Source organism: Platalea leucorodia (assembly GCF_965183815.1).
Source record: "Platalea leucorodia genome assembly, chromosome: 4".
NCBI classification, from domain to species: domain Eukaryota; kingdom Metazoa; phylum Chordata; class Aves; order Pelecaniformes; family Threskiornithidae; genus Platalea; species Platalea leucorodia.
This window is the reverse complement of record NC_138826.1, coordinates 122,765,581-122,783,890: the sequence shown is the minus strand read 5'-3', so window position 1 is coordinate 122,783,890 and position 18,310 is coordinate 122,765,581.

The following is an 18,310-nucleotide window of genomic DNA, read 5'->3' as shown; positions in this document are numbered from 1 at the left end:
ATTCAAAGTAACTGAACAGATAAGCTTCTTTCCATGCTCTTTGGCAAGAAAACCCTTCCTAGCCTTAGCTAACCAGTAAACATCCTGGCAATCTCCTGAAATGATGCATTAATGGACTAGAACAGGGTTATGTTTATCTGATTATCTGAGGAACGTTTACAGAAGTGCAAGTGTAACTAGACAAGCCAAATTACAGTTTCCCCATCAGTCCTTCTGTGTCTGATTTGGTGGAAAAAGAGTGAGCTGCTGTGTTAGGTTTTCTCTGACTTGTTCTCTAGGAATAAAAATTGTTCTTAGGTCCTTGAAAGTTGGGCATTTAGTCTGAGCTCCTTGACTGTAGCCATAGGAAGCTTGCAAAAAGAAATGGGCACCTCAAAAGATAGTCTGTCTCCTCCAGTCCCAGCCTTATCCTGCCCTTGTGCAGTTCAGTAGTGCTAATGCTGCTTCTTGGGGGAGCCTGAAATCACACAGGTTTAAGGACAGCAATGCAATTTGTTGCTTTTTAAATCTCATCCACTGTTCATTAAGGAGTAATGCTGTTCTCCTCCCCAGCCCCTGAGTGAATTGAAAAGTTAGGACAAAAGTGGGAATGAGTCACTGGTGAAAGAACTCGTTAATTTGGCTTTAACCCCTGACGTAGGAGCAGCAGTTTTAGCTGCCTAAGCAACGTGAAATTAATTCCACCCTAAGTGACATAGATCTAATTGCACAGGGATTGACAGCAGACAGCTTGACAACTGCTCTGTGCAGGCACGGTGTTTCATGCTGACCAAAGCTCATTTGTCCTGTGAGCTTCCCCGTTTACCTCCTGTTCTGTATTCAGATTACAAGCTCCTTGGACGTTAGGATAGTGCGAGGCATTGCTACCTTCAGCTGGATGCTGCAGTAGTATGTGAGAAATGCATCACCCAGTGTTTAGGTGGTAGCTGCCTAGCAGGATCTGTATGTAAGTTCAAGTGTTCTCTTGACGCTCAGTGGCAGTTAAATGCCCAAAGGACTTTTTAAAAATCCATTAGTGCCTAGTGGCACATTTAGTTGCCTGAATACCTCAATAAATCTCTTTGTAAATTAGAAGAAAATGATAATAAAATTCATTAACATTTGCAAAATGCTTTATGACCGATAGGTGTATCAACTATTTTTAGCCCAAAGGCAGAGCTACTCTTATCACTGCCGCCAATATCTAAGCTGGTTTTACTTGGCAGGATTTAAACCTAACGGTTCTTATCATAAAAAGAGAAAGAAAGTGTCATCAGAACTGATTGAACTATATATTGGCTACGTTATGTTGTAATGGCTGTCAAAGATAAACGCAGGGGTGGCTTATCTTGTTTCCTAATCGTCTTCAGGTGTAATGTTGTCATTCATTTTGTTAACTCTCTCTTTGTATTTAAACCCAGAGGAGACCACAAACTGAAAAATACGCATTCAGTCTATTTCTGCTTTCTATTGGTCTGTTTGTGGGAATAATCGTTTCAAACTCAGTGACCACAAATGAGTTTATGTTTATACAAAACTTCCTGAGAAAGCGCAAAGGGGACCTGCCACACTTCGCTGATGGGTTAACAACGTCTGCTGCTGCATACCCTACGTTGGGTCTGGTCTTGCGTAAGCCTGAGCTGCCCTTGCTTCTCCCAGATCTCTGCAGGTTCATGGGAGCTTGTCCTGTAGATCTGCTTAATCTTAATCTCCTGGGCACCCAAATAAGGTCCTCCCTGGCTCTTCCTTGTGCAGATAAGGAGAGACTCCTCCAGTTGTTACAGAGGCAAGTAATGTCCTCTAATCCATGAGCGTGAAGGGAGGGAGAGGAGGCTATTCCAGCTCTGCTGCATCTGTGGTCATTGGCTCCAAGGAATAAGCTGTGCCTGAAGAGAGGACAGCAAAATCTGTGGGTTAAAGACAAAGAAGGAATCTCCCTTTCTTTTTCTCCTAGAGCAAAGGAATTGATTTTTAAAAATTTTCTTTCTTCCCCAGAGCAGTGCTGCTTCTGGATACTTTCTAACCTCATCCTAAGGATATGAAAGAAACTCTCAGTTTGGTTTATCCTAATAATAACCCCGTGACGGAAGGAAGTAATCTTTGTATTCTCATTTTATAAATAGGGAACTGAGACTCAAAAAGGGGGGTGTATCTTATCTATTTATGTGCATTTGGGCATTTGGTCTAAGCCAGTTGTTTGGGCTCCCTCTGTAGTTGATGGAGGAAGGTAGGCAATTCCAGATAGTAAGTATCCCATTTCTTCTTAAGCACTTAATTTAGCAGTGGGAGAGTTGGCCTTTGCCTAATTCCCATTGGGATCCTGGGCTAGGAGGAGAAGGACTTTGGTTTTCTGACCATGTGGGTGTTCTCAGAGTTTGCCTAAAATATTCTAACAGGATCAGGACCCTCATAAAATGCTGTTTTAGCTGCTTTGCTTTGAAAACCCAGCCAGTGGTATATTATCTCCCTTGCCAAATAGCCCACTGGTTTGAACAGTCATTTAGGAAGTGAAAGCTCATGGTTCAGCCCTGAGAGAGCCTGGTTTTATCCCTCCTAGAAATGTGACCTAGATACGTTACAGCTCTGTTGGGTAGAGATGTGCTACCAAATTAATCACAGACAAATTTGAGAGTGGTGGCAGAGACCTTGAGGGATAAGGACCAAAGTGAGGCACTCCTGAATTAGTGTAGATGGAAGAAAAGAAGCTCCGTCTCTCCGAGCTCGTGACTCCTTCCAGGGAGAGGAGGCAGGTACTGTCAGGAAAAAAGGTCACTGGAGGCAGTTTTTAACAGCAGGGGTTTTCTCAGCCACTTTGGCTGCCCTGGACAGCCTGAATAACTACTAGGGCTCTTAGAGCTTTCAGACTGATTAATACAGTGCTGTCCCAACAACTTCTTTTCTTGAATTATTTTTCCCTTCCTCTTCCAAAAAAAAAAAAAAAAAATCTCAGTTTATTTGCCAGTCATCTTTAGATGGTTAAAACAATTGTTGGAATCTCACACAGTATAGAAATAAGCTTTTCAGCCTTTCCTAAATGGACATCAGCTTCCTCTCACTGAACTTGATTAGGCCATTTCAGTGATTTCACAACACTTGCTCTTTAGACAAGAGGTATGAAATCTTGCTAAGAAATAAGCACACAATTTCTGATTCTGGAGAGTGAAGAGAAGACAAGAGAAGAAGAGAAGTAAATAAAAGAAAGAGAAGAGAAGAGAAGAGAAGAGAAGAGAAGAGAAGAGAAGAGAAGAGAAGAGAAGAAAAAAGAAAAGAAAGGAAAGGAAAAGAAAGGAAAGGAAAAGAAAAGAAAGAAAAGAAAAGAAAAGAAAAGAAAAGAAAAGAAAAGAAAAGAAAAGAAAAGAAAAGAAAAGAAAAGAAAAGAAAAGAAAAGAAAAGAAAAGAAAAGAAAAGAAAAGGAAAGAAAAGAAAAGGAAAGAAAAGAAAAGAGAAGAAAAGAAAAGAAAAGAAAGGAAAAGAAAAGAAGAAAAGAAAAATCTTTAGCTATTAAATGGAAGGTCACATAAAGAAAAGAATTGTAACTGGACTGATAACCGTGTCCCTTAAATTAATACTGAATAATTGGAAATGATAATTTGCAAGTGACATTTCCTGCATGGTTAACCATGGTATAGGCTTTATTGTTATATTGTTAAAAATGAGTAAGTTGCTGCACAACTGCTAATAGCATTTGTAGCTATTGAAGATAAGGCAACAGTAAAGGGTAATCAAACCACATTCTACCAAGTATTAAATGACTATGTAAAATGACATCTGTATATCAAAGCTTAATTAGCCTGATGTAATTTGCAATAACTGGCCAGCCCAAGTTTTCCTCAGGCAAGCTGCCCTGATGGAGTCAGCTGATGGCACAGTCCGATGGGATGTTCGGGCTGTAGCTGAGGTACAAGGCTGCTGCTGTCCCCCTGCAAATGCTTGTTGCACCTTCACATTTGCTGGCATAACTGTTCATGTCACTGCTCCCTTACCCTGGTATCTGTCCATACTATCTGGGTTTAAAACGCTTGTCTGAAAAAAAAAAAAAAAAATTAGGCTAAGCCAGAACCTTTTGGAAGAGTCCCTCATTGTAGATCAGGGTCTGATCTCCTCCAGATCAGGAGGTCTGTTCATGTGGTGTGGGACTCCCATTTTGGGCTGGGTGCTGTAGATGTGGAGGGGACGCAGAAGAGAAGCACTGAAAGGATTAGAGGCTTGGGGAAAATGCCTGATGGTGTAAGAAATGAAGAACTCGATTTATTTAGCCTGTATGAAAGAAGACTGAGAAATGCTTTGATTACACTGCATAATAGAGAAAATGCAAGATACGAAAGGGCAGTTTAATCTGTCAGAAAGCAGATAACAAGAATCATGGATATGAAAGCTAGACGTGTTCATCTTAGAAATAAGGCACATATCTTTTTAACAATGAGGCTGATTAAGAAACTACAGAAAGGAATAATGGAGTTTCCATTTCCTGATGCATGCTACTTAATTTAAATTGAGTCACCTTCCAGGGAGAAATGTGTTAGTCCAACACAAGTTACTGGCTAGATACAGGCCTAACTGGATGAGATGGAACAGGAAGTCAAATCAGGTCATTTACTTTTTAATAATAGCTTTAAAATATAAGAATTAAAAAACACTGTCCTGTAGTTACTACTGAAAACTTAGTACGACAGAAGCTGGTATAAGTCTATTCAATCTCATCTCATCTCATCTTTCATTGCACTCTAATTTAGGATAAAAATATATGATTCTAGTAGGTAATCCGGGTTTCTCTCCCCTATTTTATAGCTATACAATTGGAAGTGTTGTTATTATTATCACCATTAAGGCTTAAGCATATGTTTAATGTGCACTTAAACACTTTTTTCAACTAGCGGCCTTAATCATCGTAGTGTAATAAGAACTGAATCATTACAGTGCAGCAGATTAGTTCTCAGAGCTCCTGCACCTTAGGCGGTGATGCCATTAATTCATATAAACCAAGCAGCACTGGGCCTGGCAGGTATTTGGAAAGGAGACCTCCAATGCAAATGTATGCTGTTTAAATTAACTTCTGTTGAGGCTACTCATGTACCTACTAAATGTGTGCGTTGCATTTAAAAATAGAGATAGGGAGTAAGCTAACAAGAAGGTAGGAGGACAGTAATGTAATAGGTGCAATTGGAACCGGCATAGGAACTAGGTGCGAATGAATGAAGGCATGCAAGGAAATGCACGAGGTATGAATCAGATTTCAAATGAACATGCAATATAAGTACATCTTTTCATAAATTCTTCAATACCTCTGATTTTTCCGTCTTCTAAATACTGCAGAAATTATTTTCTGTCTATATATATCAAATTCATTCAATGAAAATGACTTCTGCTGAACCATATACGGTTCAAAAAATCTCTGGATTTTTTCAGAACTATACAGAAAAGTCTCCATCCTTTACCATCAGCCACATGCTATCTAACTGGGCTGAGACAGAAAGGGTACATCTGAAATGTCTGTATGATCGTCCTTGTGCTATCAACACACAACTAATCTGAGGAACAACTTGCTACCAAAAAATGCTAAGTGCAGGGTTTAACAAGATTATAAAATAAATAGCTTGGCCTAAACAAAGCAAAAGAAAGCTCTGTGGATTTAGTTTCCCAAGCATATTCTCTAATATATTACAAAGTGCAAATGTTGGTCAAATCTTTGTCATATTTGGACCTCTATGAAGTTTTAGTTCTGTGCAGCTTTCCTGGCATCATTCATTCAGTGGCGACCCTGTCCTGCTTTCAGGTTACTCTTACAATTAAACTTTTCAGGACTTAATAACTCGATATCTCTGCTTCTCTGTCAAATACGGTTGAAATTGGCCTAGACACAGAAGTTCTCACTGTGGAACAGGTAGAGAGATGCGAAGGCACAGACAGTGTCATCTCATGTACTTTATCCCCTAAGGAAACCATATTAAAAAAAGAATTAGCTATTTATACAGATACCAAGGATAACAATACAAACCATAATTAAAGACAATAAAACTATTGGAAGGCATATTAAACCTTGTACTTCAGGGCTTAAGCAAAACTCTAGCTGTTAGAGAGGATTATAGCTCTATATTAGAGCAAATAATTGATTTTCTGGGTCACTTCACATTCACTACCAAAATATAAAAAAATGTTAAAAAAAAAAAAAACACATCAATTTATTTTTCTTCTCCTTGTTCTTGATTTTTTTTCCTGACTAGAATGATTTGACAGTAATAATCAGAGTTTAACAAAATCATTTGGGGAGTCTAAACTTGTTCATTTGTGTAGCAAACAGATTTAATACAGAATTATTTCTTCCATCTTTCACTAAGAAGGGAAGCAAGGTGGGAGTCACAGAATATTTAACTGATAGCTGTTGTGAAGCTTCTTATTTATTCCTCACGGTGTCCTCATCTTCTGGCTTGGGATTTGGCTGGAGAGAGACACCGGGCTGGATGGATTGGGGTCTGGCCCAGGCAGGTAATGTCCATGGGCCAGGTGTAGGACACCATAGTCTGGAGGCCTTCCTTATCTATAATAACCGATAGGCTGTTTGATTGAGATGTGACTATTTTTCTCCACTGACTAAGAGAAATGAGGGCCTGACAGCTCTGGTGGTAGGTGGTCAGAACTGCTCATCAGTCTCTTGACCTTGCACTCCCTAAGAGGTAAGATACTTAAATGAGGTCCTCGTGATGGGCAGTGTGAATGTGACTTTATGTGTCTACAAACCCAGGTAAGATTCTCTAGGGTTAGGGTTATGCTTGCTGGAGGAAAAATTCCTGCTGCTGAGGCAACATCTCTTTGGCAGTCTGCCAACACCTCCTTCTCCTGAGATTAAGGGTCCTGTGACAACTGTTTACGTACTTGCAATTGCGTTTGATTTAATGATTTTAGTTGGGAATGACTGTGAGTTCTGCTAAGAAATTATTATGGGAGATTGATGTGGGGTTTGATTTGATACCTTTCTTTAGCGGGACATCTTCTCAAGCCAAGGCAGAGGCATGCAGAGGTACCCAGGTGGGTGCCAAACTATGCCATTGGCTATGGAAAGCCATGAAGTACTGGCAGTAACTTGCTTCAGCCAGCTCCTGCTTCTCAGAAGGTCACCCTGACGTGCCTTGAGCATTGCCTTGATGCAGTTGTGCTTCTCCTGCTGTGCCAGGTAGGATGGGACTGTGCCACCATCTTCCATCTCTCTGTGCCTCATCTCCCTATCCAGGAAATGGGGCTAAAACCTCCTAATGTCACAGTGACTGTGAAGCACTTGGGATTGGATCTGCAAAAATACCAATTCATATTGAACTTCAGGTACGAGTGATGCAGTGTCAGCAGGGTTAGATGGTTTCAGTATCCTTGAGGCTCTGCGCTTACCTGTGCTGGGATGCAGTAAGAGAAGTGTTTGAGGTTGCAGAATATAATTTAGGCTGGTGCTGGCATATTAGACAGAGTAAGAGGCATCCTCAATTGGGGGAAACCCAAACGGCTCAGCAGTGTCATGAACCGAGTGGCTGCTTTGAGGATTTGTAGTGTTCCTATAGCTCAGGTGTTTAGGATCTGTGCTTTTCGAGCAGGCATTCTCTGAATCCCACCTTCCCATCCTATCTATCTCCAGGGAGTGTGGTGTGCCTGTGGTGCACAGCACACTGACAACCACGGGTAATGCTTGTGGCCATGGATTTATCGCAGTCGAGAGTTGTACTCCAGCATGGAGCTCAGGGGTAGGTTCCTGTCTGCTGTCTCCTTATCTGAGACAGCTTCCACACAGCTGTGGGCCTTGCAGCTATCCAAGGTCTCCCTTTGCCCCTATTTCTCTTAGAAGAAGCTTGAAGATGCCACTGTTAACTGTGTAAGAGCCACCTTTGACCTGTGATCTCCCTTGCCTGATGTGTGAGATAGTTTCCAAATCTCACTTCTTCCACCACATTTCTGAGATCTGATTTTTCTCACTTCATTCACACTCAGCTCTGCGAAGCCAACCAGCAGATCAGGAAGGAAAATTCAATGTCTTTACACTACCCAAGAGGTCAGGCTCCTTTGACACAACTTCTATCTGGTTGCAGATCCCAGCAGTAAATTCACTGAGACATGAGACAGAAGTGTATGGGTCCAAGGAGTGGGCATTGTGTGACATGTAGAACCACTGAGAGTGGCTACAGCCCTGCTTAGGTAACTCAAGTGCAACAAATTAATAGCAATAACTCACTGGACCAAGATGCATGATACCTGGCCCAAGCCCACACTCTGAAAAGCTAGGATAAGGTGTCAAGAGACAGAGGATAACCCATTAAATGCTAGAACAGCCTTTCTTCCTTGCCCTGTACCTTTCCCAGGGTTTTGGATTGAGTTTATGGGTAGGTTTATATATGAAAAATAAGGCTTACATGTCCCTAGCATAAGGAGAATCATGTTCCAGGCAACCATGATATATATATTTACACAGAAAGTGGTCAAATCGTATCTATTGGATTCAGAAATATTAAGTGGACATTTCTTGATGTGCATTTTATTCCTCTTTCTCCACCCCTAAAAAAAAGCAAATTCTAAACAACAACAAAAACTTAAAGGAACAGCCATTGAATAACAACAAGAACAACAAACCAAAAGAGCTGTTGCTGCGGTTTGTGATTTCTCTTCACCCATCCCCACGGCACATCTGCCACTAAAGACTCCAACAGAGGATTTTGCATGGCTCATGAAGACACTGTCACCTCCACCCATCCCTTTCATGACAGGCGAAGCATGAGCTGACTATGTACCTCAGTCAGATGCTTCACCTCAGTGTCCAAAATTTGCCGCAATAAGTTTGGATGCCAGTAGGTCAGTGGCTCATCTGTATGGTGATGGCAATAATTCCTCCTAGCTGCTCTGTGCTCCTGTGCTGTTGCAAACATGCATGACTATGAAGGCCATAATTTAAGCAAAACCATAAGCCATTTCTTCTGCAGAAAAATGGATAATGTAGGAATACATATAGTTCATTTAATCCGATGCAATTCTGATAGAAGTAACTGCACTGAAATCAATGTGTTACTCTCAAACAGGGAGGAAATACGAAACAGTTTCTTTAATAGAAGAAAAGTTTCCTTAAATAGAAGAGAGCAGACAACCAGTAATCCCAGTAAATTACCTCCTTGGCATTAGTGCTACTGTATTGACTGATCCCAGCAGAGAATTTGGCCAACACTATGACCAGATCATATTACAGCAAACACTGCTCAAGGCATCTTCATTGAAACTGGAATATACCTGAGCAAAATAACAAAGAGGAACTGCTTGAAGCAGGTTATGAATTTATTTGATGATAACAAAATAGATTTATAGAAGAGGAGTTCAGGGTGTGGTACTACAGGACTGCCACTGATGCAGAACCAAATCCCTAAGGTGAAGGACACTAGAGGTTTCTCATCATGCTTTCGGCTATGCTTTGGCCTCTTGGTATTTCCAAAGCACAGGGACAATGTGGAGGCATTTTGCTTCCTCATATTCCATGGATATAGAAGCTCTTAATCTTCACTGTTAAACTAGAATAAAAAACAAAACCAAAGCCTGAATTTTTGTTTTCTTTTGAGGGGGAGAGATGACAGGAAGGTTGATTTTGCTGCGGTTCTCACTATTTGAAATCCAATGGGACCTTTCGGTACAAGGGCTTAATTTGGACTTGATGGGAACCCAGTTTACTAGTTTAAGTCACTGTTGGCTAATACAGCTTGAAGCTGTTCCACAATAAAGCACTACATTCAGCTGTGAGCCTTATCACTGGGACTCATCTGACCTTTCCCAGGTAAGCTGGAATTGCTTAACACCGTGGCTACCCCAAAACTAATAGAACCTTTCAGCATGGCTTAGGCTATCACTTCACTTCCCTGACATCAATTTCTAAAATAAAATAGAAAGCTAATTGGTAAATCAAGTGAGCATTTTTTTCTTCCCCCCCTGAGATATAATGGTCAAATACATTTTCAAATCTAAACTACTAACAATACAAAGGTACAAGTTAAACACACAAATAAAAGGGGAAGCTCAGCAGGAGGATGAAAGTTCAACTAGAATTTACCAGGCCAAATTTATCAGCATTGGTGGGGATGGGTCTTAATCGCAGTCACCAAATCTAAGGTGGTGTGGTCAATGTTAATCAGCATGGTTGAAAACTTCAGGAGAGAAACGGGTATGCAGGAAACAGAGCATAACTCCCAGGCTTCTAGCACCCCAAAAATAATTTTTGCCTCATCGTATCATGCTACTGTACTGAAATGTTTTTAAAGAAATGCAAGACCACATAGGCTGACTAAAGCATGAATTCTTCAAAAACTACCTGACATGTGGTTCTGAACCTGAAGACAGACACTAATAGGATTAATAGGATGTTAGCATATTTTGTGTTGGATTTTGAGATGTGTAGCAAAGCAAAGCCAGAAGGAACAACAGGAGCTGAACAACTGATCCAAGTGGGTCAAGGGCTGAACCATACCCATTGCTCCTTAGCAGGAGGATTTTGGATAAGGAGCAGCAGGTGATGTGAATGATGGGTGTGAAAAAGGCTCTTCAAGCTGTCAGAGAAAATTCAGATAAAAAGGAAAGTGAACGACTGAGGAAACTAGTCAGACTCATAGCTTCAAACCTCTGCTGAATGTCCCAAAGACATGAACTCAACCCAAACTATAGAGGATGCATTAGAGCCCAGACTGTAACATGTTTTAACAGCCAGTCTGCATATGTGGAGACTATCGAGAAGAGTAAAGAAAGGAAGGAAGCATTAGACTGTGAAGGGCTTTTGTACTTGTTCATTTGACAGCAGTTGGGACTGTGAGCACCAGCCTTGAGGCATAGTCCCATACTGCTGCTTTCTGCACTAAACACAGATGAAAAAAGGAGAGTTCCTGCCACAAACCACTTCTAATCTCAGTATAAGGCACAAATATCCTCTAATCGCCACCCACGGCATACGAGGTGGGGAACCTCGTGTCTACGTTAGAGAAGTGCACCCCTCAGCAGCACTGGTATTGCTCGCCTGCTCAACTGGCCCAGTGACGACCGGCAGGGACATTCCCTTTTCGGGTCCCCATCAAAGCCGCCCTGTTGTAGGAAATAGAAGGCAGCTGGAGACATCCAGGAGCGTGTGTGATCGCTTGTCAGCTGAGGACGGAGCAGCTCTGCGGGAGCAGTCCTCAGGCGCGATCCCCAGGAGCGCTGCATGTGGAGATTCCTCCAGAGCTTGGCCAGCACACAGGAATCTGATGTTTAGAAAGCCATTTTCCTGTCCGTATAAACAATTTGACCACAATAGCCCAATTCCTGGCTCCGAGGCCTCATTTAAATGTTGGTCAGTCGAGGCCCACAATTAACATTTAATTAGTAAACTCATTACAAAGGCAGGAAGTCTCAGACTTTCCCTTCATTCTCTTTCAGGCCTCTGAAGGGAAGGACCAGGCTGGTCTTTGGCTTTCGATTCAGCAGACGGGTGGTTTTTTTTGGTTCCTTCTCCTGATTTCCTCCACTTGCAGAAAACTTGTTTTCCCTGAAGCAGACGGGCATGACCTGAATATGTTGAACGTTTGGCTGAAAATAATCTACTTAACATAAATATTTCCATCTAAATTTTGCCCTGGATGGCTTCCTCAGTGTTCCCGGGGGGGGGGGCTGAAGGAGCAGTGGTTTTCAGGAACAAGATGGTGAGGAGCCTGGTCACCCTGCACTCACAAGCCTTTGTGGTAGAGGAACAGCCAAAAAAATCTGCTTTTCTGTGTGATGCTGGAAGGTTATGTCTATTGTCTGTGACAGACAGGAGAAAAGCAGCTTCTTGACAATAAGAAGGGGAAATGGTGAAGGTTGAAATCAAAAGAAAGCAATAAAGCAGAGGATGAGAGCAGACTATGCTTGAGGTGAGGTACCTTGCTGGAGACGTGTGATGGGACTGGTACAGAGGCCTTTTTCCCAGGATGGGAGAGGGACTGGGGGTTTGTGGTGGGTTGACCCTGGCTGGATGCCAGGTGCCCACCAAAGCCGCTCTGTCAGTCCCCTTCCTCTGTGGTCAGGGGAGAGAAAATATAACAAAAGGTTCCTTGGTCGAGATAAGGACAGGGAGAGATCATTCACCAATTACTGTCATGGGCAAAACAGACTCGACTTGGGGAAATTAATTTAATTTATTACCAATCAAATCAGAGTGAGGTAATGAGAAATTAAAAACTAAATCTTAAAACACCTTTCCCCCACCCTTCCCTTCTTCCCGGGCTTAACTTTACTCCTGATTTCTCTACCTCCTCCCCACCGGTGGCACAGGGGCATGGGGAATGGGGGTTGTGGTCAGTTCATCACACTGACCACATGTCAGTGGTCCTTCTGCACTAAACACAGATGCTGCTCCTTCCTCCTCAGGGGGAGGACTCCTCACACTCTTCCGCTGCTCCAGCATTGGGTCCCTCCCACGGGAGACAGTCCTCCACGAACTTCTCCAATGTGAGTCTTTCCCATGGGCTGCAGTTCTTCACAAACTGCTCCAGCGTGGGTCCCTTCTATGGGGTGCAGTCCTTCAGGAACAGACTGCTCCAGCGTGGGTCCCCTGCAGGGTCACAAGCCCTGCCAGCAAACCTGCTTCAGCATGGGTTCCTCTCTCCACGGGTCCACAGGTCCTGCCAGGAGCCTGCTCCAGCATGGGCTTCCCATGGGGTCACAGCCTCCTTTGGGCATCCACCTGCTCCAGCGTGGGGTCCTCCACAGGCTGCAGGTGGATCTCTCCTCCATCATGGACCTCCATGGACTGCAGAGGGACAGCCTGCCTCACTGTGGTCTTCACCACAGGCTGCAGGGAAATCTCTGTTCCGGCGCCTGGAGCACCTCCTGCCCTCCTTCTTCACTGACCTGGGTGTCTGCAGAGTTGTTCCTCTCACATATCCTCACTCCTCTCTCTGGCTGCAATTGTGCAGGTTCCCCCCCCTTCTTAAATATGTTATCCCAGAGGCGCTACCACAGTCACTGATGGGCTAGGCCTTGGCCAGCAGTGTGTCTTGGGGCTGGCTGGCATTGGCTTTATTGGACATGGGGGAAGCTTCTAGCACCTTCTCACAGAAGCCACCCCTGTAGCCCACCCGCTACCAAAACCTTGCCATAAAAACCCAATACAGGGTTCGTACTGTAGATTACCTGATGGGGTGTTGTTCATTCATCCATAGGATACAGGATCTTGCCTTTGGCCACCTAGTTGCTTTTGATGTGATTATTTGTGGAATATTAATTACAAGTAGAGCTTGTTTTTAGACAATGCTAAAAAAGGCTGAACCTACTGATTTAGCATACGACAAGACAGACAATAACACAAATGCTCTCCCAACACTCTATGGAAATTTATTCACCTGATAAATGCCCAGTTCTGGGCTCTAGCCAGTTCAAGAAAGACAAGGAACTACTGGAGAGAGTCCAGCGGAGGGCTACGAAGATGATTAGGGAGCATCTCTCTTATGAGGAAAGGCTGAGAGAGCTGGGTCTGTTTAGTCTGGAGAGGAGACTGAGAAGAGACCTTACCAATGCTTACAAATACCTTAAGGGCAGATGTCAGGAGGATGGGGCCAGACTCTTTTCAGTGGTGCCCAGTGACAGGATAAGGGGCAACGGGCACAAACTGAAACACAGGAAGTTCCACCTGAATATGAGGAAAAACTTGTTTACTTTGAGGGTGACAGAGCACTGGAACAGGCTGCCCAGAGAGGTTGTAGAGTCTTCTTCTCTGGAGATACTCCGAACCCACTTGGACGCAATCTTGTGCAACCTGCTCTAGGTGAACTTGCTTTAGCAGGAGGGTTGGACTAGATGATCTCCAGAGGTCCCTTCCAACCCCAACCATTCTGTGATTCTGTGATTCTGTGATTCTGTGATTTCGTGGTTCTGTGATAATGCCCTGGAGTGGGGAGGAAAGTAAAGACTTCAATGCAAAAAATAATAATTACAAAACAGGTGTTAAAAAATCGTTTCTTTCTTTTTTCTCAGTATCTATTTTCTATTGCAGCACAAAGAAGAGTTTAAAAAGTTGGCTGGCTGGCACGGCATATTTTGCGTTTTGTAATTCTGAGGAGATTTTCTCAAAGTAAGCTTTGTATTTCTCTCAAAATGGAGAGCTATAGTGCTAGCTGTACCATCAGTCATACAAGTGTTGTATCTTTTTGCAAAGAGGGACTGAGGGGAGCAGAACACGCTCGAGTTGTGACGCTTGTTGAACTGTCTGTGTTACCTATCTTGTCTGTCTTTCATCAGAGATGAGGAGATTGCAAGAATTTATTATTTCATAATATTAATGTCTGAAATCATAATCACCCCTTTCACTCTGTGATCTGGCCATCTAAACAGCAAATTGGCTTTTGATGCATTGTTTTATTCCATATTATGTCTTTAATTCATTGTTTTCTCAACATTAAATCTTTAACATTTTTTCCTCTTGTTTTCACAGAATTGGAAGGAGATAGCTGACTTGTAGTGATTTATGGGAGTGCTTCATCCTGCTTTGTTTTGGTTTTGCACAAGTGTTAAAAAGCATTTATTATCAGGCAAAGAACTTCTATGTGCTAGGACAAGGACTTGAAAAAATCTTTTCCTTAAGGGCCTTTCACAGATCTCTGACTATGGACAAGTTATTGAGGCCACAGTTTTTTTGTTAAGTATCTAGGTCAATATTTAGCAGAATTTTGTTGGAACATCCTGTTTCCTCTATATTTCTTCTGCAGAGAGAGATAAGCTACTGCACTCTTTTATCCAAGGTATTTACCCCTCTCATCATCCACACCAATTCCACTCACTTGGTCAGATCATGGGGTGAGCAGAGCCACAACTTTAACTCCTTTTTTCGTACCTCCCACTGGTGCTTTGAGTTTTTCTCTGAGCAGTAGTTCTGGAAGTTATCCAAAGGATGTGGAGAATGAGTGGACCTTACAGTCCCTTGTTACCCTGTGCACTAAACGTGGGAGCTACCTGACCAAAAGTGCTCATCTATAAAGTAGATATCCACACTCGAGCAAATCACCTTGGATCCCTTGCTAGTAAATGGAGAAAAACCAAACAGGGTCAGTAGAGACTAGGGTGTGATTTACCTCCTTCAAAAGCAGAGAAATCAGATGTTTTCCTCCAATGACTACAATGACTAGATCTTCTCAGACCATAACGGTATCCTAGGCATTCACTTGGAGGTAGGCACCTACATCGTAGTCATCTCAACTTAGATGAGATGCATTCATCCAACAAATAACATATCTGAATGTATGTAATTTTGTTATTACTGTGTTGTATGGTATTGTTGTGCTTGCTGTGATCAGGGCTTTAGGACTCACCTAAAGAAAGAGTCATTAAATAGACAGTTCCTGACCAGGAGATTTGAGAGTTGAAAGGACCAATGCAAAACAGGGGAAGTCCCAGTCACCTTTCTGGTAAGCATCGCTAGAACTAAATGGCACTCTGACATTTACCAGTTCAAAATATAAAAATGCTTTCGGTTTTTTTTTTTCTTTCTTTTTTTTTTTTTCATTGGCTCCATTTTGGACTGAAGATTTTGTTTCAGAACTTCACTGTAATGGGCATCCTGTATCAGAGTGCTCTCAGTAAGTACTGGGGCATCCTCTTTCGATGTGGTGTGAAATAGAGGCTTGTCTCAACCACTGGTGTATGCTGGTGGTTGAACAGACAGCTGTAAGAGGCTCAGATCTCCAGACCCATGCTTTATTCATGGATCAAACTGTATCAGACTCCAGAGAAATGGCTCAAGACAGATCAGCTTAATTCCTCCTCTTGAGCCTTCATTTCTTTCTACTGCTTCCAAAGGGTCTTGTATAGCTAGCTCAGATATAGATACATGCACGAAATAAGGCTAGACATATCCCGACCCTCACCTAGGTGCCTGGATAGTCCAAAGCTTCATGCAAGTGTCAAGCACTGGCTGGACATCCATCTACATGCCATAAAACAATGTTTTCCCAGAGTTGTGCACATGTCCAGTCTACAATACAGCAGTTCAAAGAAAAAGGTATAAATGAACTGTGGAAGAATGATCTGGCTTGTGGATGGTATCCCTGAGAGACTTTGCCACTGTGCGTTAAAGGTTAAAACTCCTCACAAAATAGTTCTCTTTTTAAATTTTTTGTTCTTGGTGCCAGAAATAAAGGAACTCCGGCACAGGATGATGAGCTAATAGTCTGAGCCAGTTGGTTTATAAAACACACGCTTCCCTGAAACAGTAAATGACTGGCCTCATAACATATGCACTGCAAGTAAAAGCGTAGTCTTAGTTGCATCAGTTCACTTTTCTTTTAGTTTTTTTTTTTTTTTTTAAATTAAAATTAAAATCAGGAATAGAAATAAACCAGCCCAGAGTTCATGACCTGTTCAGGAATGCAATTAGCCCATAAAAATCATGACTGGGATTTGTTGCAAGGTAGAAACATGATCCCTTAAAAAAAAAGTTGCCCCTTTGCAAAGTACCAAACGATGGGGAAGAACAAAATAAGGGAGAGATGAGCGGTTTTTATTTTAACCCACTTCCCTCCCTCCTGAACCAGAAAGAGCTATAAAAGAAAAGACCCATCACCTCCTGTAGTCAAGTTTCACAGCAAACAAGAAGTCCTGAGCAACTCTGTGATTACTTTTATCTCTGTAAGGCTAATCCCATGATAAACCTCTTGTTTCCTATACTTGATGTACCACTATTTTACTAGTCCTGAATGCATCAGGCACATTGTGGATGGCTCACTATGAACAAACAGAACCTGACAGTTTCCTTCCTTAAAATAAACAGAAGTGGTACTTAGACACAGTTCAAAGAGTTTAGCACTCCCAGAATGGCTATTATTACCCTTTAGGTGGGCAAGTAGACCCAGTTTTTCATTCTAGTGAAGACACCTTTTTTAAATTTTTCTCCCTTCCCATTTTTTACTGGCAATAAAATGACAATATAATTATGAAGCCTGCTTTTTTACAGTTGTCTGCTTCCACTTTCCATGCAAAGTGATGAATCTGTTTATGCCACTGCTTGTTTACTTGCATCTCCTTTTCTGAGAAAAAGTCACGCCATTTGGACTTCTCAGAAAGCATTTTAGCAATGCTTCCCTCTATCCTCAAACCTACACCGTACTGGACTGTTAACCAACAGCAAGAGAGATCGTATGTTAAGAATAATATTACAGTGACGTCTATAAGGCCTTTGGTCCAAAGATTTCTGAAGCTTAACAGTCACCAGCGATGTGGGGCAAACCTACCTATTCCCCTAGAGGCTTTCACTCATGAATGGTCACAAATTCTATGGCACCTACAGTGGAAATAAGCTTTTTAAGAGACATTCAGTACCCTTGTCTACGCAGAGGTCATAAAAGAAGTCTTGTGAGGTAAACTAAAGTGCAGTTGCTATTCCGAATGAAACTCTTATTTGGAAACCCATTCATCATTAGGGTCTGTGTTCATCCTATGTAAGGAACTGCACAGAGCACCTAAGACTTCCAGGTTATACATCAAGAGGATGGGTGGAAGGGAATTTATATCCTCTAACATTAAATATCAAATATTTGATTGACATGCTGGAACAAACCCAGTGGAAGATCACCAAGATGGCTGAGGATGGGAGCACATGGCATAACAGGAGAAGCTGAGGGTCCTGGGATGGCTTAGTTTTAAGAAGAGAAGATTCAAGATCACTTATCTTATGGCATTAGGTATTGCAGCTACCTTATGGGGGTATGTAGAAAAGACTGAACCAGACTCTTTTCAGAGGTGTACAGCAACAGGACTAAGGCAACAGACAGGAAAACTCTAATAACATATTAGGGACATTTTTTTTCACCTTGAGGGTGGTCAAACAGTGGAAGAGAGGCCCGAAGGGGCGTGAAATCTCCATCTCTGGAAATATCCAAAATTCAACCAGATGAGACCGTGAACAATTTAATCTAACTTCAAGGATGGGTCTGCTTTGAGCGAGGGGCTGGATCAGATGATCTCCAGATTTTTTTTAAACCCAGATAATGATTTTGTGGTTTATCAATCACAACTGAAGCTAGCTGTCTTGGCTCTCTCCATAAAGTGTGTCCCACCATCCTAATACAGGTATCTAAGGTAGTTGTGTTTAATGGCCCTGATGCATCTGTCTCTCTCTTCAGTGACTATAGGGGAACTCCAGACAAGTACCTGAGTCTACTAGATGTGTAAAGTTAACTGAGATGAAATATATTTCTAGTCACCCAAGGCTCACTCAGTAATGTACAGAAATGTACAGAAGTACTTGTTCCTCTCTGTTACCTACAGCAGGAGCTGAAGACATGCACACTCCTAACACCTTGATTAAACCCAGGGCTCGTTCTTGTTG